This window comes from Ambystoma mexicanum, chromosome 4p (assembly GCF_040938575.1).
Source record: "Ambystoma mexicanum isolate Mex_15411 chromosome 4p, UKY_AmexF1_1, whole genome shotgun sequence".
Taxonomy (NCBI): Eukaryota; Metazoa; Chordata; class Amphibia; order Caudata; family Ambystomatidae; genus Ambystoma; species Ambystoma mexicanum.
This window is the reverse complement of record NC_090927.1, coordinates 358,265,891-358,288,858: the sequence shown is the minus strand read 5'-3', so window position 1 is coordinate 358,288,858 and position 22,968 is coordinate 358,265,891. Positions and strand designations below refer to the sequence as shown.

The following is a 22,968-nucleotide window of genomic DNA, read 5'->3' as shown; positions in this document are numbered from 1 at the left end:
GATACTACTAGTATTGTCTGGGGGGGGGGGGAGATTTCAATCTAATACTAGACCCAAATCTAGACAGATCCTCCAGAGCCAAGCGGGTGCGGTCTAAAGCATATATAATCCTAGATCAGGTTATGCCACAGCTGATGCTACGAGATGCCTGGAGGGCACTGCATCCGGATGCGAAGGAGTACACGTACTATTCGAGCATACATGACTCGGAATCTCGTATAGACTATTGGTGGGTGTCGGAAGACATGTTGGGAGGGTTAGAAAGCTGTGAAATATACCCACGAACATTATCTGACCACTCCCCAATATCCCTGGACTTGATGTGTGGGGATGTCCCGAAACGGCAGAAAAGATGGAGAATGCCCACACACATACTCAAAGACCCTAATGTCGCGGAGGCACTACATATAGAAATGGAGGAATTCTTTAACAACAAAATGGGAGCAGTGGATAAATATTCAACATTATGGGAGGCTTTTAAAGTCTGGGTTAGGGGAACTCTGATCTCCAAATCCTCTGGGCTGCTTAAAGCGGTGAGACAGGAACTAACTGAAACAGAAACGCGGCTTCGGCAATTAGAGAACTCTTATAGCGAGACCCAAAATAAGGATACGTTAGCTGACATAAATCATCTCCTAGAGGAATTTAATAAGCTTGCCATGAGAGAACTGCAATACATAGCAGCCCCAGCCAGGGCACATAGATACGGGGAGGGGAACAAGGCAGGAAAAGCTCTGGCCAACATCATCAGGGCGGATCGGCAACACACTCCGATAACATGTATTGAAAGCACAAAGAGTGGAATGGTGACCGGGGGCAGATCCATTCATCTTGAATTCCTGAAATTTTACCATAAACTGTACTCAAACCCAGATGAGAAAACTGTACCGGAGATACAGGCATACTTGAATAACCTGGAATTCCCGACCCTCCCACCAGACACAAAACTGGCCCTTGATAGCCCAATCATGGAGGAAGAAATCATAGAAGCCATAAAAGCATTGCATTCGGGAAAGGCCCCGGGATCTGACGGGCTGGGGCTGGAACTATACAAAGAATGTGAAAAGGAACTTGCCCCAATTTTGTTAAAAGTATGGGAGGAAGCGCTGGAACTTGGGGAGCTCCCTGGATCCATGCGAGAAGCTGTAATAACAGTCTTACTGAAGCCCCGCCGTCCCCCACAGGATATGTCATCGTACAGACCATTATCACTCATTAACGTCAACGCTAAAATTTTCGCCAAAGTCCTGGCAAATAGACTATTACCAAGCATGCCGTCACTGATTCATCCAGATCAGAACGGATTCATCCCTACAAGATCCACTGCGTTCAATTTGCGCAGATTATTTGCAATAATGGCGCAGATCGACCCAGAGGCTCAAGCTGTGGCGGTGTCACTGGATGCCGAGAAAGCATTTGATTCGGTGTCCTGGGTGTACCTATTTGAAGTACTGGGAAGATTTGGAATGAGTCCCAATTTCATCAGCTATGTTAAATTACTGTACAATAAAACCGGGGCGAGGGTCCTTACAAACACTGTGATCTCTGAATTCTTTGCATTGGGCAGAGGTACCAGGCAGGGGTGTCCATTCTCACCAATATTGTTTGCATTGACTATTGAACCAATGGCCATAATGATTAGGCTAAAACACGGGGATAAAGGAATAAGAATGTCCGGCCCACCCCAATCGATTTCTTTATATGCGGATGATACTTTATTATACCTTAGGAACCCTGAGACCAATCTGGCACCTGTAATGCAAGATATAAATGAATTCGCTAAATGCTCGGAATATAAAATAAACAACGAAAAATCTGAAATACTACCACTGACACCTCAAACCACATGCCCGGGATCCACGGGGAACCTTAAGTGGGCAACCGGACACATCCGATATTTAGGCGTGTTAGTGTCCCGAGACAAAAAGACACTCTTTGCAGACAACTATGAAACGATAATGCAAACGTTGAAGACAAAATTGCAAACATGGGCCAGGCTACCCATATCCCTAATTTGCAGGGTTGCAATCCTTAAAATGGTCGTGCTCCCTAAGTTATTATATTTATTTACTAATATACCACTCTGGCCAGGCAAAACCTTCTTTGAGAAAATAAGATCAATGGTGGTCTCCTTTGTGTGGGACGGGAAAACCCCTAGAATGAAATGGGAAAAACTCACTGAACCTTATTGTACAGGGGGGCTAGCCGCGCCGGATTTCGAGCTATACTATCTTGCAGCGCAGGCGCAGTTCGCGAAGCATTGGTATGACCCCGAGGATAGATCGCCCCATATATGGCTTGAGAAGTTTGCAGCACATCCCATAGACCTCCGTTCTATAATATTTTATTCTCAGTACAAAGATCCTTGTCCCTTCGATCCAGTCGGGACCACGGTACGTGCATGGAAGGCATTATATAAAAAAACTGGAGATAGATACCCCATATGACCCAGATGTACCCCTTTGGAAATACCCCGGCATACCACCCACATTGGATAAGACGATACAAAGACACCGGGACCCAGACAGGGAAATCCAAATGCGGGACATGTTCCCAAATGGCAGATTTGTAACGCTCGAGGAACTCAGGGAGGCGTTAGGAGGGGGACCAACCAAAACACTTGAATACCATAGGATGAAATCTGCATTCAATGCACACTGGCCACTCTTCCCGGACGAGCCACCATCTCATCCCTGCATACAAGCCGCCACATCTGGTACGGGGCTGGGAGTCTCTAAACTTTATGCACTGGTACAACTACATACACCCACCACAAACCAGGTAAAAGCCAAATGGGAGGAAGACCTGAACTTGAATATCCCGGAAGAAAAATGGGCGAAATACTGTATGCTTACCAAAGCTGTATCCATGAACGCAGGGCTCAGACTTATTCAGTTCAAGATCTTAAATAGACTGCACTACACTCCTGCAAAGATGGCCAAGTTCTCAACGACCCACTCGGGGGACTGCCCTAAATGCAAGGCTAGCCAAGCGGGAGCATATCACATGTACTGGGAATCCCCCCCAGTTGCTACATTCTGGAGAGAGGTGGCGGGAATACTTGAAGACATTACACAAGTCCCTGCGGACATGCATCCACCGAAAAACTTGCTCGGAGATATAGGCAAACAAGGTGAAAAGATCAGACGACTATTCAATGTAGCTTGTGCTGTGGCCAAACGGTGTATACTGAGATGTTGGACAAGTACCTCTCCGCCAAAAACTGAACATTTTATTCGTGATCTGGCCTACATAAACGAATGTGGGGAGCAATACACCATGACTGTGACAACGAGATGTCGCCCCAAGGACTTATGGGCCCCGTTCAGAATGTACTTATGTGAAATGGCCTATGACGAGGAACTGCCTGTGTGAATTGTTTTTATGATCTCTGATCTATGCCTTTGACAATTATTGAATTGTACGTACCAGCGTATGCGGGTGCAATGAGTTTAATCTGTGTTGACCTTCAGTAACAATAAAAAGAGTTTAAAAAAAAAAAAAGAGAGGGTATTGGGCACACTTCTAAATTTGCAGGGAGGTTATCGGGCACACTTCTAAATGCAACTTTCACAGAGAGGTTGTTGGGCACACTTCTAAATGCAACTTTCACAGAGAGGCTATTGGGCGCACTTCTAAATTCACAGAGAGGCTATTGGGAACAATTCTAAATGCAACTTTCACAGAGAGGCCATTGGGCACACTTCTAAAATGCATCTTTCACAGAGAGGCTATTGGGCGCACTTCTAAATTCACAGAGAGGCTATTGGGAACAATTCTAGATGCGACTTTCACAGAGAGGCTATTGGGCACACTTCTAAATGCAACTTTCACAGAGAGGTTGTGGGCACATTTCTAAATGCAACTTTCACAGAGAGGCTATTGGGCGCACTTCTAAATTCACAAAGAGGCTATTGAGAACAATACTAAATGCAACTTTCACAGAGAGATTATTGGGCACACTTCTAAATGTGTCTTTCACAGAGAGGCTATTGGGAACAATTCTAAATGCAACTTTCACAGAGAGGCTATTGGGCGCACTTCTAGATTCACAGAGAGGCTATTGGGCACACTTCTAAATGCAACTTTCACAGAGAGGCTATTGGGCACACTTCTAAATTCACAGAGAGGAAATTGTGCACATTTCTAAATTCAAGAGAGGGTGTTGGGCACACTTCTAAATTCGCAGAGAGGCTATTGTGCACATTTCTAAATTCAAGAGAGGGTGTTGGGCACACTTCTAAATTCGCAGGGAGGTTATTGGGCACACTTCTAAATGCAACTTTCACAGAGACGCTATTGGGCGCACTTCTAGATTTACAGAGAGGCTATTGAGCACACTTATAAATGCAACTTTCTCAGAGAGGCTATTGGGCGCACTTCTAGATTCACAGAGAAGCTATTGGGCACAATTCTAAATGCAACTTTCACAGGGAGGCTATTAGGCGCACTTCTAAATGCAACTTTCACAGAGAGGCTATTGGGCACACTTCTAGATTCGCAGAGAGGCTATTGGGCACACTTCTAAATTCACAGAGAGGCTAATGGGCACATTTCTAAATGCAACTTTCACAGAGAGGCTATTGGGCACACTTCTAGATTCGCAGAGAGGCTAATGGACACACTTCTAAATGGAACTTGCACAGAGAGGCTATTGGGCACACTTCTAGATTCGCAGAGGGGCTATTGAGCACACTTCTAAATGCAACTTTCACAGAGAGGCTATTGGGCACGCTTCTAAATTCAACAGGGAGGCTATTGGGCACACTTCTAAATGCAACTTTCACAGAGAGGCTGTTGGGCGCACTTCAAAATCCACAGAGAGGCTATTGAGAACAATTCTAAATGCAACTTTCACAGAGAGATTATTGGGCACACTTCTAAATGTCCACAGAGAGGTTATTGGGCACACTTCTAAATGCAACTTTCACAGAGAGGCTATTGGGCACAGTTCTAGATTAGCAGAGAGGCTATTGGGCACACTTCTAAAATGCAACTTTCACAGAGAGGCTATTGGGCGCACTTCTAAATTCACAGAGAGGCTATTGGGAACAATTCTAAATGCAACTTTCACAGAGAGGCCATTGGGCACACTTCTAAAATGCAACTTTCACAGAGAGGCTATTGGGCGTACTTCTAAATTCACAGAGAGGCTATTGGGAACAATTCTAGATGCAACTTTCACAGAGAGGCTTTTGGGCACAATTCTAAATGCAACTTTCACAGAGAGGTTGTTGGGCACATTTCTTTTTTTTCATATTATATTTTATTGGTTTTGTAACATACAAACTTTGGTTCTCCCCGGGCCAAAACGCAAAACAAACTAAAAACAATAGTACCGTACAATGGAATACTCGAACAAGCAAATCATACAAAGTCGTATTAAAGTTATTGTGCTAGTGTGAAGGATCCTTTACCGCCCTGCACATTTTACATTCAAGGGAGTGTTATATCAAGTCTGGTTGCAGAGTTCACACCTCGTCTTCCCATCAGTGCCATATCTTGTCCGCCTTTTCGGGACAACCTCTGGCTTTATATACTCTTCTTTCTATGGCAATGCAAATCTGTACATCAGTGATCCACTGGCTAATTTGCGGCGTCTCTGCAGTACCCCATAGTTGTGCTATATTCCGTTTAGCAATTGCAGCTGTTGTCATGAAGCAGAGCTTTTCGTACCCTGACAAGTCTATTTCACTGTCCGCTTCAAGGAGTAGCAATTTCGGGTCACTGGGGATCGTCTTGTGTAGCACTCTAGTAAGGATGTCACAGCATTGCCGCCAATAATCGCGGATGTTTGGGCATTCCCACAGTATGTGAAAGAAAGTTCCTTCTTCTCTTTGGCAGCGTAGGCAGTTGGGTTCTGCTATCTCACCCCAGTGGTACAGGGCTACCCTCGGGTAGTAGATACTATGTAGTTTTTTTAGCTGTACCAATCGCAGCCTGGTCGATATGGCCACCTCCCGGGGGAACATTAATATCTGAACCCAGTCTTCCGGTAATATCTCCCCAACTTCAGCTTCCCATTTTGTCTTGAGCCGCACCAGCTCTGTTGTAGCAAAGGAGGTGATGATGTTGTACATTACTGTGGTGACCTTAGCCTGAATGCAGTCTGTTATTATATTGCGTTCTATTGGCGTGGTATCTAGCATGTCAGCTAGCGTAGGGAGGTGCTGCTGGAGTGCGTGTCGGAGCTGTGTGTAATGGTACCTTTCTGTCTCCGGGAGGTTAAATGATATAGCCAGTTCTTCATAGGATCTGATGGCGCCATTGGTTACAATGTCGCCCACCTTCTCTATACCACACCCCATCCATACTGGCCATCTCGGTAATTTGGTTACCTCGTAGAGGTTTCCATTATTCCATAGTGGTTGGATTGGCGTGACTCTGTCTCCCCATCCCATCAAGGTATGTGATTCAGCCCAAATACGGGGTGTCTGTGCCGCTATGTTTCGGGGGGTCGCTCTGGGCATTGCCTTGTACAGTTCCAGGGGGAGCGAAGCCCGCACATGTGGCAGTGTTGGGTCTGCGTGCATTGCATCGTTTACTACCGACATCTGACTGGCACAGTAGTATGTCTGTAGCCTTGGTAGGCCAATTCCACCCTCCCATATTGACCTTTGTAGTGTTCGTAGGGCAATTCTCGGGCGTCCACCTCCCCATAAGAGCTTTCTGAGTATATTGTCTATGTTCCGGAATTCTTTCACAGGTATGTGTAGGGGGGCGTTTTGGAGCACATACAGGTAGCGGGGGAGTGTGAGCATTTTGAACAGTGCGGCTCGGCCTAACAGGGTCAAGGGTAGAGTCATCCAATGCTGCACATCCCCTGTGAATCGCTCCGTAATGGGTTGTAAATTGTTTAGTGTGAAATCATCTAGATTCCTCGTGATCTTAATTCCTAGATATTGGAAGTGATCAGGGGCTATTCTGTATGGGCAAGGCTCGGGAACCCCACTACCTAGAGCATTTAGTGCAAATAACGTGGATTTGGACCAGTTTACTTTCAGGCCGCTAAAAGCACCATATTCCTTGAGCAACTGTGTCCCCACCGGGCACGTCGTCTTGGGATCCCTCAAATATAGTAGTAGATCGTCTGCATATAATGAGACTCTGTCTTCCCATTCTGAACCCCCCGGGATGCCACTCCATGTGGGTGCCTCTCTCAGCAACTGGGCCAGTGGTTCCATGGCCAGCGCAAAGAGTAGGGCTGATAGTGGGCAGCCTTGTCGGGTCCCTTTTTCCAATGCGAAAGGAACGTGAAGTCCAGCTGTTCACTCGGACTTCAGCTGTTGGTGCCTCATATAGGAGTTGGACCCAAGAGAGAAACTGTTCCTGAAATCCCATTCTTCGCATGATAGCCCATAGAGCCTCCCATCGAATGGAGTCAAACGCCTTTTCAAAATCTATTGCAAGTACACCCAGGGGGATGTTGAGGGTCTGGGCCCGCTCAATGGCCAAGTGTATTCTTCTTATGTTCATTCTCGTGGACCTGCCTGGCATAAAGCCACATTGGTCCGGGTGGACTAGGGGTGTTATGACTTGCTGTAGGCGTATCGCTAGGAGTTTGGCCAGAATCTTGGTTTCACCATTAATGAGGGAGATGGGCCTATTTGAACTGCATTGATCCGGGGGTTTATTCACTTTGGGTATAACAGTTATTGTAGCTTTCCTCAGGTCCGCCGGGAGGCGTCCCGTTGTCCGGGCCTGTTGGAACATGTTGAGTAGATGGGAAGCTAGGTTGTTACAGCCTATCTTCTTCCAGGTTTCTATAGGAAAGCCATTCGGTCCAGGGGTCTTCCCAGACTGGAGCTGCATCATGGCCATTGGAATTTCGTCTTCCGTGATGTTTTGTTCTAGGCCAGCAATCTGGGTTTCATTGAGAGTCGGGAGGGTGATACCATCTAATATAGAGGTATCAGGGGGAGTTGTAGGTGCCTTATATAGTGTCTCGTAAAACTTTGCAAATTCCTCAGCTATGTCCTGGTCCGTGAGGCAGGGTTCCAAGTTTTGGGACACAATTGCTCTCACATGGCTGTGCCCTTCGTCCCTCCGTTCAAGCCAGGCTAGGACCTTCCCCGCTTTGTCCCCAGTATCATATATTCTGGCTCGCATAGCATTGTGTGCCTGCCTGGCATTGTCCAATGCGATGTATTGCAGTTTCTTCTGGGCTAGCATCAGTGCTCTGTTGGTATCTGGACAGTCGTTGATAAGATGCGTTTCTTCTGCTTGTTTTACATTTGTTTCTGCCTCTCTCAGTGATTCCGAACGGATTTTCTTTTGGGCCGTCGTCCAGGAGATGATTTCTCCTCGTAGCACTGGTTTGTATGCCTCCCAGAGTGTAGAGGGACTTTCTACCGATCCTTCATTGGTCTCAAAGTACTCTGTAGTGGCCTTTTGTATGCGTTCAATCAGCTCAGGGGAACCCAGGTAGTAGTTATTCAATCTCCACACCGGTGGAGGAGCTGGTTTGCACGTCGTGAGTGATATGAGTAGAGGGGAGTGATCTGAGATGCCCCGTGGAAGGTATTCGGCTTGCGTTACTGTGTGTGTTAATGTCGCGGGCATGAAGAAGTAATCCAAGCGTGATAGCGATGCGTGTACTCCAGAGTGGAAGGAGTACCCTTTTTCTTCCGGGTGTTGGTCGCGCCACACATCTTTAATACCAAACGCTTCCACAAATGTGGCCGATTGGTTTGACGGTTAGAGTCTCTGTTACGTAGATGCGTACGGTCTTGTACATTGTTCATGACGTCATTGAAATCTCCTCCTAGGACCAAAGTGTCCGAGGTGTCGCTGGTTAGCAAGGGCGTTACATCGTCCATAAGTCTGGATTGGAGAGTCGGTGGGGCATAGATCGCCATATATGAATCTGCCCCCAGTGTCCTGTATTGTTTTGGTGAGGGTGAGCGGTAATCTTTTGTGGATTAATATCAAGACCCCTCTGGCTCCCATCGTGAAACCAGCTTGTATGGTTGTGCGATAGTTCGAACGTTTAAAATAGTGCGTTGGATGTACCCGCCAGATGGGTCTCTGTTAGGAAGACTCTATCCGGACTGTGCCTGTTCAGGAACTGTCTCACCAGCCTCCTTTTCAGGCTGTTTCCTAGGCCATTTACGTTCCAGGTGAGTAGTTTTAAAGTTTTATTCTTATTGTCTTGTAGAGTTGCGTTCAAGTGTATGGTTCCAGCTGGTAATGGAGCCTCCCATAGTGAGGGCGTTGGACGCGTGTGACTCGTAGCAGGGAGCAGTGATTGCTAGCCGATTAGTCACTGTTTTATGTAATATGTAGTGCTTCATCGAGTATTTCCAACTTGTAAACTTTTGCCAAACTCCCCCTCCCCATACTTCATCCCCAACCGAAGCATCTGTCGCCCCTTAACAGTTCAAACTTTACTTAAACAGAATATCTAGGCAGTCTAGGGCTCTGCCTATCTTTGTACGTTCGTTTCTTTGCCAAAAGGGGGGGCGGGGCGGTTCCATTCGCCAGCCATTACTTACTTTCTGCCATGTGAAACTTGTTTTTAGCAGGTTTCATTCCTCTTTTGTGTTTCGTGTTTTCACTTGCCTTTTCTGTTGCCGTTTCCGTCATGCGTTTTCCAGTTGTGGCGCATTTTCCTGCTGCTGTGGTGGACTGTTGTCCGGTGGTCTTTCTGGATGTGGTCTATTACGGTCGTTTCCAGCCTTCTTCTTTCCGTTCCAATCGCCTTCAATGTGCCTTTCTGCCCAATTCCATGCCTCTTTGGGATCCAAAAAGTGTACTGTTGTGCCCTTGTAGTATATCTTGAGTTGAGCAAGGAAAATCAGACCATCTTTGATTCCAAGCGATTGAAGGCGTTTTTAAGTGGGTCAAAGGATTGGCACACTTTTTGGACTTCTCTAGTGAAGTCAGGGAAAAAGGAGATCTTCGAGCCGTTATAGGTGATGGACCCATTCGTTCTTGCCATTTGTAGTATGGCATCCCTGTCTCTATAGTTCAGAAGTCTTGCTATGATCGCACACGGTGGCGCCCCAGGGGTGACCCTGCCTGTTGGGATGCGGTGGGCTCTTTCGATAGAAAAGAATTTGGAGAAGGATTCAGCATCATATATGTCTAATAGCCATCTTTCAAGAAACAGCTCCATGCATTCTCCTTTGGCTTTTTCCTGCAGGCCTAGGATGCAGACGTTATTGCGCCTTGATCGACCCTCACTTTCGTCTACTCTTCCTTGACACCTTGTAGATTGTCCTCGGTCACCGATATGCGTGCTTCCGTCTCTCCGGTGCGTGCGGTCAGCTTCTGCAAGTCATGTCTCAACAGGGATACCTCAGCTCCAATGGCATCCATTTTCTTCTCCATTGATGTCCTAGAGCTGGCAATGGCGCCCATCACATCCCTGAGAGAGAAGTCCTCCTCCATGATGTCAGGTTCAGTCGATGCTAATCTCTCTGGTGATCTAGACAGCGGAGTGGTTGCATACTGTTCTATCCTGCTTTGGGTGGAGGTCTTTCTAGGTTTGTCCTTCCCCATATTGCAAAGCAGGGCCTTGTACTATGAAGAAAAGTACGTTCTGTGGTTGAGAGGCACTTCTCAAATCGCTATGGGTTGGGAGAAGCCGTTGCAGGGGGCCTGTGTCTTCATCTATGCGCCAGTATTTCAAGGCCTGCGCTGGGAAAGCAAACGGATATCAGTTCACTCGTGCGGCAGTCTCTCAGGGTGTTGCTCTACCCCAGGCAGGGGGCCCGCTTGCAGGGAGATGGGATCACGGGAGCTCCTCTCCCACAGCTCGTTCCAGGCAGGCAGACAAATTACAGGGCTCACTCCCGCCTCTCCTTACCGGGTCTCGTGGGTTCCTCCTCCCGGTGCGCACCACAGGTTAGCAGAGTAGCAGGTAAGCAGCAGGCTGGCGGGCGCTCAACGATGTACGGAGCGCCTGCGTCCACTCGGGGAGCCGGGGGGGAAGGCCAGGAATTCCGGCGTGAGTCCTCACATGTAGCCGGTCCCCTCTCTTCGGCAATCCGTTGGTCCGCGCAGGGGGGGGGGGGCAGTCCCCTTCTTCTGAAGCAGCGACCGTCTCCGCACAGCTTCTCTTCCACAGGTACCAGGATTTGCAGCGTCGCCGGGTTCGCGCTCAGCAGCGCCCGGCGGCCATTTTGGAAACTTCCCAAACGTCGTCACTCCAATTTTTACCAGCTTATATCTCTGAAACTGGCAGCCAATTTCACACTTGGACCACCGGGCATGAGAGACGTTATGTTCCGATACCCGAAAACACCTTTTACTTCACATGGGCAGTCGTTTTTCTAGCAGGATATCGCAGGATACGGCTGACGGCTTCAGGAGCACCGAGAGCTCACGTCTTCATGCCGCGTCCATTGGCCACGCCCCCCGGGCACATTTCTAAATGCAACTTTCACAGAGAGGCTATTGGGAACAATTCTAAATGCAACTTTCAAAGGGAGGCTATTGGGCACACTTTGAAAATGCAACCTTCACGGAGAGGCTATTGGGAACAATTCTAAATGCAACTTTCACAGAGAGGTTATTGGGCACACTTCTGAATGCAACTTTCAAAGAGAGGCTATTGGGCACACTTCTAAATTCACAGAGAGGCTATTGGGCACATTTCTAAATTCACAGAGAGGCTATTGTGCACATTTCTAAATTCAAGAGAGGGTGTTGGGCACACTTCTAAATGCAACTTTCTCAGAGAGGCTATTGGGCGCACTTCTAAATTCACAGAGAGGGTATTGGGCACACTTCTAAATTCGCAGGGAGGTTATTGGCCACACTTCTAAATGCAACTTTCACAGAGACGCTATTGGGCGCACTTCTAGATTTACAGAGAGGCTATTGAGCACACTTCTAAATGCAACTTTCTCAGAGAGGTTTTGGGCGCACTTCTAGATTCACAGAGAGGCTATTGGGCACAATTCTAAATGCAACTTTCACAGGGAGGCTATTAGGCGCACTTCTAAATGCAACTTTCACAGAGAGGCTATTGGGCACACTTCTAAATTCGCAGAGAGGCTATTGGGCACACTTCTAAATTCGCAGAGAGGCTATTGGGCACACTTCTAGATTTGCAGAGAGGCTAATGGGCACACTTCTAAATGGAACTTTCACAGAGAGGCTATTGGGCACACTTCTAAATTCACAGAGAGGCTATTGGGCACACTTCTAAATGCAACTTTCACAGAGAGATTATTGGGCCCACTTCTAAATGCAACTTTCACAGAGAGGCTATTGGGCACACTTGAAAATGCAACTTTCACAGAGACGCTATTGGGCGCACTTCTAGATTTACAGAGAGGCTATTGAGCACACTTCTAAATGCAACTTTCTCAGAGAGGCTATTGGGCGCACTTCTAGATTCACAGAGAGGCTATTGGGCACAATTCTAAATGCAACTTTCACAGAGAGGCTATTGGGCACACTTCTAGATTCGCAGAGAGGCTATTGGGCACACTTCTAAATTCACAGAGAGGCTAATGGGCACACTTCTAAATGCAACTTTCACAGAGAGGCTATTGGGCACAGTTCTAGATTAGCAGAGAGGCTAATGGGCACACTTCTAAATGGAACTTTCACAGAGAGGCTATTGGGCACACTTCTAGATTCGCAGAGAGGCTAATGGGCACACATCTAAATGCAACTTTCACAGAGAGGCTATTGGGCACACTTCTAGATTCGCAGAGAGGCTGTTGAGCACACTTCTAAATGCAACTTTCACAGAGAGGCTATTGGGCACACTTCTAAATTCAACAAGAAGGCTATTGGGCACACTTCTAAATTCACAGAGAGGCTATTGGGCACACTTCTAAATGCAACTTTCACAGAGAGATTATTGGGCCCACTTCTAAATGTAACTTTCACAGAGAGGTTATTGGGCACACTTCTAAATGCAACTTTCACAGAGAGGCTATTGGGCGCACTTCTAAATTCACGGAGAGGCTATTGGGAACAATTCTAAATGAAACTTTCACAGAGAGGCTATTGGGCACACTTCTAAAATGCAACTTTCACAGAGAGGCTATTGGGCGCACTTCTAAATTCACAGAGAGGCTATTGGGAACAATTCTAAATGCAACTTTCACAGAGAGGCTATTGGGCACACTTTGAAAATGCAACCTTCACGGAGAGGCTATTGGGCGCACTTCTAAATTCACAGAGAGGCTATTGGGAACAATTCTAGATGCAACTTTCACAGAGAGGTTGTTGGGCACATTTCTAAATGCAACTTTCACAGAGAGGCTATTGTGCGCACTTCTAAATTCACAGAGAGGGTATTGGGAACAATTCTAAATGCAACTTTCACAGAGAGGCTATTGGGCACACTTCTAAAAGCAATTCCCAAGTATAGGATGGAGTTTCCAAATGCAAATATACTACAGATATTATGAATTTACACTGGTGATGCTTTGTTAGATGAGTAGTAGGGTAGTATGGCGTGAAGTAGTTGCTTCAGTCCCCGCCCTTGCCACACTTACTTATTGTTGGCTTCTTGCTTCTCCTGTGGATACCTGCAGATACGTCTCGGCACCGTCTCTGTAGGAGCCGTCCTTTGCCTCGGGTCCTTAGCCGCAGGGGCTGCTGGGCAGAGAGCTGCCCAGGGGGGGACTAGCAATGAAAGGGGGATCCTCTAGACGGGACCAATCAAGGCGGGGGTGGGTGGGTTGGGAGGCGGGAGGCAGGAGAACATGGAAGAGGGAGCGGGGAGGGAACGGGTGGCGACCAAGGCTCCGAGGGGCCTGAAACAGCGATGGAGGGCCCGGAATGGGCTGTGGGCAGCTGAAAAGGGCACACACACTTACCGGGCTTGCTTGCAGTAAATGGGGCCTGGTGAGGTTATGTGGCCGCTAGGCCTGGCAACACAAGGTCCTCGGGACCAATCAGGCGGGGTGGGCGAGGCGGGAGGCAGGAGAACATGGAAGAGGGAGCGGGGAGGGAACGGGTGGCGACCAAGGCTCCGAGGGGCCTGAAACAGCGATGGAGGGCCCGGAATGGGCTGTGGGCAGCTGAAAAGGGCACACACACTCACCGGGCTTGCTTGCAGTAAATGGGGCCGGGTGAGGTTACGCGGCCGCTAGGCCTGGCAACACAAGGTCCTGGGGACCAATCAGGCGGGGCTGGGCGGGTCGGGAGGCGGGAGGCAGGAGAACATGGAAGAGGGAGCGGGGAGGGAACGGGTGGCGACCAAGGCTCTGAGGGGCCTGAAACAGCGATGGAGGGCCCGGAATGGGCTGTGGGCAACTGAAAAGGGCACACACACTCACCGGGCTTCCTTGCAGTAAAATGTATGTAGATAGAGGTGTTTTGATTTACAAATGTTTCCATTCACATGGCCAGTTAAGGTTTCTAGTCTGTGATATCCAAATATCCTAAAAATAAATAGAACAATCTAGGTGGTTTTCTTGAGGAGAACCTGGTAATACAAATCTATTTGATTCAGTTTTAATTAGAAGAGCATGATGAATCTCACAGATCTGTGGGTCAAATGACATATATCCAATACCAGCTGAATGGGGATTATGTTGGTCAGCTGTGGGCTGGGGCGACTGGACACAAGACCACGTTTCAATTGGGATAGCACACGTGAATTATTATCTGCACAAGAAATCGTGTGGGGCAGGTTGAAGGGGTTAAAGAAACTATGGCAGGCTAGGAATAGACAAATGATATCAGTGTTAGGGTCAGCAAAATTAATGTTGTCTGGGGTGTTCCCAACTCCAAACACAGACAGTGAACATAATTACGGTGAGCAAAGTCAATGTTCTTTCAGGGGTCACCACTTCACACCCAGATGGGAAAATGGTTAGGGTCGGAAAAGTTAATGTTCTTGTGTGTCCACCTTCCACAGTCAGCCACAGAAGATGCTTTGAGTTTCCAAAGTAAATGTGAAATAATTATAATGAAATAAAAAGTCTCTCACAATTGTTCCAGAAGACTCTGCCTCGCCTGACCATGACTGGAGGTCGGCATCATATACTGTGATATTTCTCTTTGAGTTGCAGCCTTTCTAAGTTCCTTAAACCAATGATGAAGTCGCCAAGGCATCAGACCCTCTGAGCTCCATGGGTTACTGGTCTAGAAATGTCACTGGGTCATTGGCGTAAAGGGAAGGGTAGCTGCCCCCTCCTCTTTAGGAGATTAACCTTTCCAGGAGTCCGACAGCAGGCCTTGGGCTATCCCCCCTCTCTCCTGTCTCTCTCTCTCTGTACTATATACCAGGACTATACAGAAATGCACAAAAATGTCGACCTTGTAACTCTACTGCGCAGTTACGGCGACTTTGGTGCATTTCGATTTACCGACTCCCATTGCTGCGCTCAAGCAGACTGGGAGTTTCAGGGGTGTTGCCTGCCCACCTTGGGGGCAGTAACGGGAGTCGGGAGTTGTGGGGGTGTCCACCGCTTACTATTGAGGTAAGCAGGGGCCTAGTAAGTTAAATAAAAAGCACCCTGCAACGTCAGCTCCGACCCACGTAAGTGGGAGGAACTGGCGCTGCAGGGATAGCGGGGAGTCTGCAGCGCACACAGAAGTGTGCTGCCGTAAAAGTAAGTGGGGTGGGGGGTAGGGTAGGGGAATGCGGACTGGGGGACGTGGGTAAAGTGATCTATTTGATCACTGCGCTGCATCACTGCGCCGCGCCGTAACTGGCGTCAACATAGATTCAGACTGAATCCCTAACTTAGTCTTTCCTGCCTGTACCTCTAACCCTGTGTTCTGCTGTATAACAATACTGTCACTTTCTTCCTCATGCCTCTATGATCCATCTTAATCCACCCAGTGCCAATGGAACTTCGCGAACATTACTGGCAAGTTGGAGTGCCTGTTCTCCTCCCTCTGTCACAGGAGAGGTAACTATATTCCCCCTCTGGCGTGGTGGTTTTACTCCAACCTCCTCTCCAGATGGCAACAACCTTTGTTCTTCTGCTTTCCTCAATAGTTTCTTCCAGTGTATTACCTCCAGATTTATCAATAATCCAAAATCTTTCTCTCCCTCTCTCTCCTTCTCATCTCTAATAAGCCTGTCTTCAGTTGATAGCCCTTCTTCCCCCAATGCTTCCCTTCCTGATGGCAGCGTTCTTCCTTCAAGACAACTCTCACCTGAGGACCACCTGCCTCCTCTAGTATAATTATGTCTAGATGATACTTTTTCGTAACTCTCCTCCTTTCCCAAACTAGGTCCTTCCAGATGATACCTCTGTTCCTCCATTATTACTATTCTATTAGGACATCCCTTGTCAGGTGCACAATTGTCCCATGGGCCGAATGGTGCCAATGAGGCCGGAGAGTCACTGACATTCTACGCCCGGGCGGGAGCAAATGCTTGCATCTTGCAATGTGCTTGCACATGTCTCAGAGCCATGTACCTCGACACGGACTAGTGCATTTCCAGCGCCTCCACAGCATGGATCCTCGGCAGCCTGCCCCACAGACCTAATTCTCCCCTGGACTTACCTTTCCTTACCTGGTGGTCCTTGACGCATGCTGGTTCCGGTGACTGTTCCAGGCTAACAAGAAGAGGTGGGGTTAGAAATGGGTGTGGAAGGGTAGGTGGAAAATGGGTGGCTAGTAGTAAGATGGGGTGTAGAAGGGTGAGTGGGGATAGAGAATGGTGTGTAAAGGTGGGGTGGGAGTAGAGAGTGGTACTGAGGGTGGATGGGTGATGTTACAGAGCAGTGGGGCATGGTGGGATAGATGGGTTAGGAGAGGTGGGAGGGGTGTGTGGAAGGGTGGTAGGGTAAAAGGGTGGGAGGAAGAGGAGGATGAGCATGTAGAGTGAGAATGAGGATGGGAGGTGGGTGGTGATGGGATGATGAAGGGTGAATGGGTGGTTGTAAAAAGGGATGAGAATGGGTGGGTAGATTAGAGGGTTTGGGCAAAGGTGGGTGGGTGAAAGGGGTGAGGAAGGGCTGGTTGGTGAGGCTAGAGAAGGGTGAGGAAGGTTGGGTGGTGGTAGTGAGGAGTAAGGAAGGGTGAGTGGTGGTAGAGAGGGATGAGGCCAGGTGGGTGGGGGAAGAGAGGTGTATTGAAGGGTATGTAGGTGTGCAATATGGGAGGCTGGGGGTAAACAAGGGTGTAGAAGGGAGGAGGTAGAGAATGATGTTGTAGGGTGGAGGGAGAGGGTATAGAGAGGTTTGGAAGCATGGGTTTGTGGGGGTAGAGTGGGGTGTGGAAGGGGGTAGTGCCAGGTGTGGTTGTAGAGAATGGTGCAGAATAGTGGGAGGGTGGTATATATTGTGAGCAAGGGAGAGTGGGTCGGGGTAGAGGAGGATGGGCAAGGGTGGGTGAGGGTAGAAGAGGGCAAGCAAGTGTGGGTGGCGGTAGAGCAGGGTGAGCAAGGATGGAATGGTGGTGTAGAGGAGGAACAAGGGTTGGAGGGTTGGGTGGAGACTGATGAGGAATTGTAGAGAAGGTTAAGCAAGGGTGGGTGTAGAGAATGGTGAGCAAGGGTCTAGAGGCGGGTGATCAAGAGAAAGGGTGGGTGGGGATAGAGGGGTTGAGAAAGCGTGGGTGGGTGGGGTAGAAAAGAGGTTGTGAAGGCAGGGTTAGAAATTGAGTGTAGCTGGGAGCTATTTAGCTCCTGCTTCTAGCCTAGGAGAGCCTGGCTAGCTTGAAAACAATAATTACCAGGAGATACTTTTGGTTCCCCAGGCCAAACGATGCCTTACAAACATGAGTATTTGAGAATGCTTATAAAGAAGAATTAGGACACATCTGGTACACATTTAAAACATAATGAATCACAGATAATGGACAAAAAGGTCAAGTGTGTATCTCAAGTGGAGGTTTTACAGTGCGCTAGGTACTCGCTCCTGATTCCCCAGCGGTAGCTCCTGCCTACTGGGTGATGCTGACACCCAGGAGCTGGTTTTAGCTCCTGCTCATCGAATCTTAATTTTGAACCCTGTGAAGTATGGGTGGATGAGAGGGGTGAGAGGTGTGGGCAAGCAGGTTTAAGGATGGGTGGGAGGTGGGTAGAAAGACATCAGAAGGAGTGGGTGGCCGTAGAGTGTGGTGCAGCCGGGGTGGACGCAAGGGGTAGAGCGGGAGGTAGGGATGAAAAGGGGTGGTGGTTATGTAAAGGTAGAGTGCGGCAGAGGAAAGAGTGGAGGCGTGGATAGTGAGGGTTGAGAGTGGGGGTAGGATTTGTATGGAGGGATACGTTGTGAGGTGGGGTGGAGCATAATGGTGCAGTGGAGTAGGGTGATGCGGTGTAGTGGAGGCGTGGTAGAGTGGAGTGGTGTAGGAGTGGTGTAAAGTGGTTTTGTAACGGTGTGGAGTTTTGGTGTGGAGTGGTTGTGTAAGGTGTGGGTATGGGTATGAGGTGGTGTGGAGTCGTGGTGTAGAGTGGAGTGGTGGTGTAGAGTGAGGGTATGGTAATGCCGTGAGGGTGGTGGTGTGGCGTAGCATGGAGTTATGGGGTGTTACGGAATGGGATTGTGCAGCAAGGCTTCAGAGGTGTGGTGATGTGGAGTGGTTGTGTGGAAAGATGTAGGGGTAGTATAGAGTGAGTAGTGAAGTCGGGGTGGTGTAGAGTGAGGTGTGGAGTCGTGTGTGATGAAGTGGATTTGGGGTGTAAAGGTGTGGAGTAGCATGGAGGTATGGAGTGATGTGGAAGTGTGGATGTGGGTGTGCAGAGGGGCTGTGGATGTGTGGTGACAGCACTCCACATAAGATTTTGAAGTGTGAGTAGTTTAACACCCTGAAAGTTGGGAGTAAAATTATTTTTATGGAAGTGAAAACATAAGTCCGTACCCAATGGGAGTACTTTATAAACGAGTAAAAATATGTCCAACTATACAACAGAAATGTTTTTGTGAGAAATACTTTGTTGCACCAAGTTATTCATTCACCTTAAAAGTTACATTTCACCTCTTCTGTAATGATATTAGTGTCTTTCTGTAGTACTACATGCACTACCGACCTAAACACATTCATGGAGCAGTTTGGAAGAAAGCAGGAGTATAAGCTCCTATTTACCCATTTCCCATTTTTCTATTGGGGTATTTTTACTCCCTATCTTTATTTTTGGGAGTATTTGCCTATTTTGGGGGAGTAAAGGTGGCTGATACACCCCTTATCTATGAGGCTGTGTGTTGATATGGAGTGCTGCTGTGGAAAAATGAAGTGGTGGTGTGAAGTGGTGTGGTGGTGATGTGGAGGGAGATGTGGTAGTGTGGAGGCGGGGAGTGGAGTTGGGATGTTGATTGATGGTATATAGTGGGGTGTTGTGGGTATGTTAAGTGTCTTGGGATGAATCTCACAGATCTGTGGGTCAAATGACATATATCCAATACCAGCTGAATGGGGATTATGTTGGTCAGCTGTGGCCTGGGGCGACTGGACACAAGACCACGTTTAAATTGGGATAGCACACGTGAATTATTATCTACACAAGAAATCGTGTGGGGCAGGTTGAAGGGGTTAAAGAAACTATGGCAGGCTAGGAATAGACAACTGATATCAGTGTTAGGGTCAGCAAAATGAATGTTGTCTGGGGGTGTTCCCAACTCCAAACACAGACAGTCAACATATTTACGTGAGCAAAGTCAATGTTCTTTCAGGGGTCACCACTTCACACCCAACTGGGAAAATGGTTAGGGTCGGAAAAGTCAATGTTCTCTTGTGTGTCCACCTTCCACAGTCAGCCACAGAAGATGCTTTCAGTTTCCAAAGTAAATGTGAAATAATAATAATGAAATAAAAAGTCTCTCACAATTGTTCCAGAAGACTCTGCCTCGCCTGACCATGACTGGAAGTCGGCATCATATACTGTGATATTTCTCTTTGATTTATTAAAAAGTTATTAAATTATTTTTATGGGAGTGAAAACATAAGTCCCGTTCCCAATGGAAGTATTTTATAAACGAGTAAAAATATGTCCAACCATAAAACAGAAATGTTTTTGTGAGAAATACTTTGATGCACCAAGTTATTCATGCACATTAAAAGATACATTTCACCTTTTCTGTAATGATATAATGAGATGTGGTAGTGTGGAGGCGGGGAGTGGAGTTGGGATGTTGAGTGATGGTATATAGTGGGGTGTTGTGGGGATGTTGGTGTCTTGCGATGGAGTGATAGTGAAGTGATGTGGATGTGCTGACAGACTGCTAGTCTATAGTGATGGTGTGGAGTGGTGTTGTGGGGAGATGCGATAGCTGACAGGGGGACAACTGAAAAAGTAGAGTGGGCCATGTGCTTCTGCAATCCCAGACCAACACATATTTTTCCATTTCAAGGAGTTATAGAAATACAGCAGAACACAGCTGCCTGCTATAACATATTCTGGCAGTGTTTCGGTGAGTTTGATCAGTGATGGAGATTGCTTGTGTCAATGTAGTTACCATGGATGGTAAGGAAGTTACCACCTGCAGTAATTGGCGGACTCACTAGGCGGAGTTTTCCACTGGGCTATAATGTCTTGGTAATGGGCAACATTTTTGCTGCAGTGCTAAATACCCCTTTGCATCGGTCGTAATAACCTGTTATCCTAAAGAGCGTTACTTCTAAGTATTGGGCCTAATAAACAAAATATGTGCACAGGAGCAAATAAGGAAATACCTGAATGCCCGTCAGCATATCATATCTGTCTTACACCTGAATCATAAAGCCTAAAACTAGAGAAAATCTGGAGATGCCTGCAGCATCTTTGAGATGCTCATGTGCAAACGTGATTTGCCAAGATTTGCTCAAGCGCATTACAGAGATGCTCCAGACATCTTCAGATTTGCTCCAGTTTGGGGTCTCTTGAGCCGGTAGCAGGTGAAACTCTGAGGAAGACAAGAGCATCCCCCGCATGGCTGCAGAGCGAATCTTTGTGAATCAAATCCCTTGTGCTTAAGTTACAGCTACGGAGGTTTACAAATGTGACATACTAGTGTGAAGTTAAATGGAAAACTGTGAACAGGGGATTTGGAAACACAAAACTTTGTAGAGTTCATCAATATCAGGTTAAAAGATATTGTCACAGATGCAGCAGCTGTAGCTACAGCTCAGACCACTTCCACACGGCAGTTGATTATCTTAGTCAACAAATATAGTACAGCCTGTTACCCCCTGCGCCCTAACCCCACATCCCCAAGTAAGTAAGAAGCTGGTATGTTCTGCGGTTCTTGTGATCAGGCAGCTGTCCCAGAAGGAGTGAAGGGACCCTGGGGAGGCAGCTATCCTAGGCGCAAGCTAAACTCAAGAGCAGTCCAGGAAGAGATGGAAAACAACTGGACAGTGTGCACACAAAAAGCTCACAGATCAATGAGAAAAGCAATAGTGAAGGCAAACGGGTTTTCAGTGCACTAAAATAGTCATGAGTGAATGTCTGGCGTTCCCTTATTAGACCCTGGACTGTATGTCTGCAAGGATCATTCCCTCCAACCAAACATTACTCGGGGGTTCTGTAAGGCTGCCTCTGGAAGCCACAGTCCCAACCTGTCACACCGGAAGCAATCTTAGTAAGATATTTATCTGTGTTCTAGCATTTACCATTTATTATAAAACCCATCAATAAGATGAGGTCAGGCAGTGTTTCTGTTTCAGCAAAGAATTTAAGAGAGCAAAATTAAAAATGATGTTTTATTAAAGCTACAATGTTTCTATGACAAGAATTGGATAATAGCCCAAGTTGTTTAACCTTTACAAAGAAGTATTTGAGATGCAGTTTTACTGCTGCTGGGAATTGGAATTCGTGGGGTTGCTGAACTTCATTTAACACATGGCACGTGGAATGCCGCTGGAATGTCTGTTACCTGTGATACATTCCTAAGGCCAGGGGAGCTAAGAGGCCGCGCTAAGGGGCTGGTGTGTGGACGCAGCCCTTCCTGCAGTCTGCAGAGTCTTCAATATACTGTGTCGCACCATAACAACACCTTGACGCGCATGCCATGAATGACGGACTTGCCCCTCTAGAAACTGGACCTCCTGTATGCGCTTCCTGGTTGGGGGAGACTTGACAAGCAGATCAGAACTCTCTGACTTATTCCCGGCCTACTCGAGCCCCGGAGTTGGACAGCTCTTTTATAGGGTCCGCGTGCCATCGTGGAGGACTTCTGACTGGACAGCATCGACCAGCTTGCCATTTTCGACCCACACCGAGTCCCCGTGATCTGGAAAAGTTTCATTGTGGGAGTCAGTCGCTCAGTCACGGCTCTGAATGGATGAGACATCACAATGCAAGCACACCCTGCCAGCAGACGCGCCATCTTTGTGAAGTGCCGTCAGAGTATGAACCTCGTGCATGTTGTTCTCAGTGTGCCATGGTCTGGACTGGACGCTCTGATAGATTAGGAGACTTGCAGCGAAAATAAAGAGGTTCCAAAATGAAACCTTTCAGTTAGTTGTGAGCTGTGTCTCGCGCAGAAAAGAAGTTGAGGTCGGAATGCGATTGCATTCCATCATAAACCCTGTACTGTACGGGTGAAGATATTGCGACTCAGTGACTGCGAGCGAGAGTTCCATGTTCCATGAAAGCCCCTGCGCAGGGGCCCGATGGAAGGAAAGGCAAACAGTCGAGCACGTGATTTCCCACTGCCCCAGGTGCAATTATTTAAGAACTGCATGACACCCACCTTGACTGAACAGAATTACGTGCCATGGTATGTAATAAAGTATATGAAAATATGTCATTTTGTGCATTGTTTCATGCGTTCTGGTCGTCATTTCTCTGGCTGGTTATGCCCTTCCCTTGCCAGTTGCACTCCTAGTGTCCTTGTTCTACTCCGCCCGTGTACTTAATCACTCTTCGAGGCCTGTTACAGGCGTGTACCCATTTTCTTCCAGGTCTTTGCTGCGTGCTCTGTTTACCTTCCAGTCCGTATACGCCGTCTCTCACACCCCACGGTCTTCTTTCCCTCTTCTCCTGCCCACCTCTTCCCGCTTTCAGTCTCTGGGTTTCGCTCACGCCCAAAGTGCCCTCCTACACCGCCCTGCGCTCATGCACCCTTCTACGCTGCAGCCTAAACTCTCACATGGCTCTCTCCTGATATGAAA

At 47.7% G+C, this 22,968-nt stretch overlaps 1 protein-coding gene across 1 annotated transcript in view; it reads right to left on the bottom strand.

The window, feature by feature from the left end:
* Positions 1-22,968, bottom strand: part of MATN3 (matrilin 3) — a 301,459-nt gene that overhangs the window by 277,949 nt on the left and 542 nt on the right. The gene's annotated exons all lie outside the window — the stretch shown is intronic.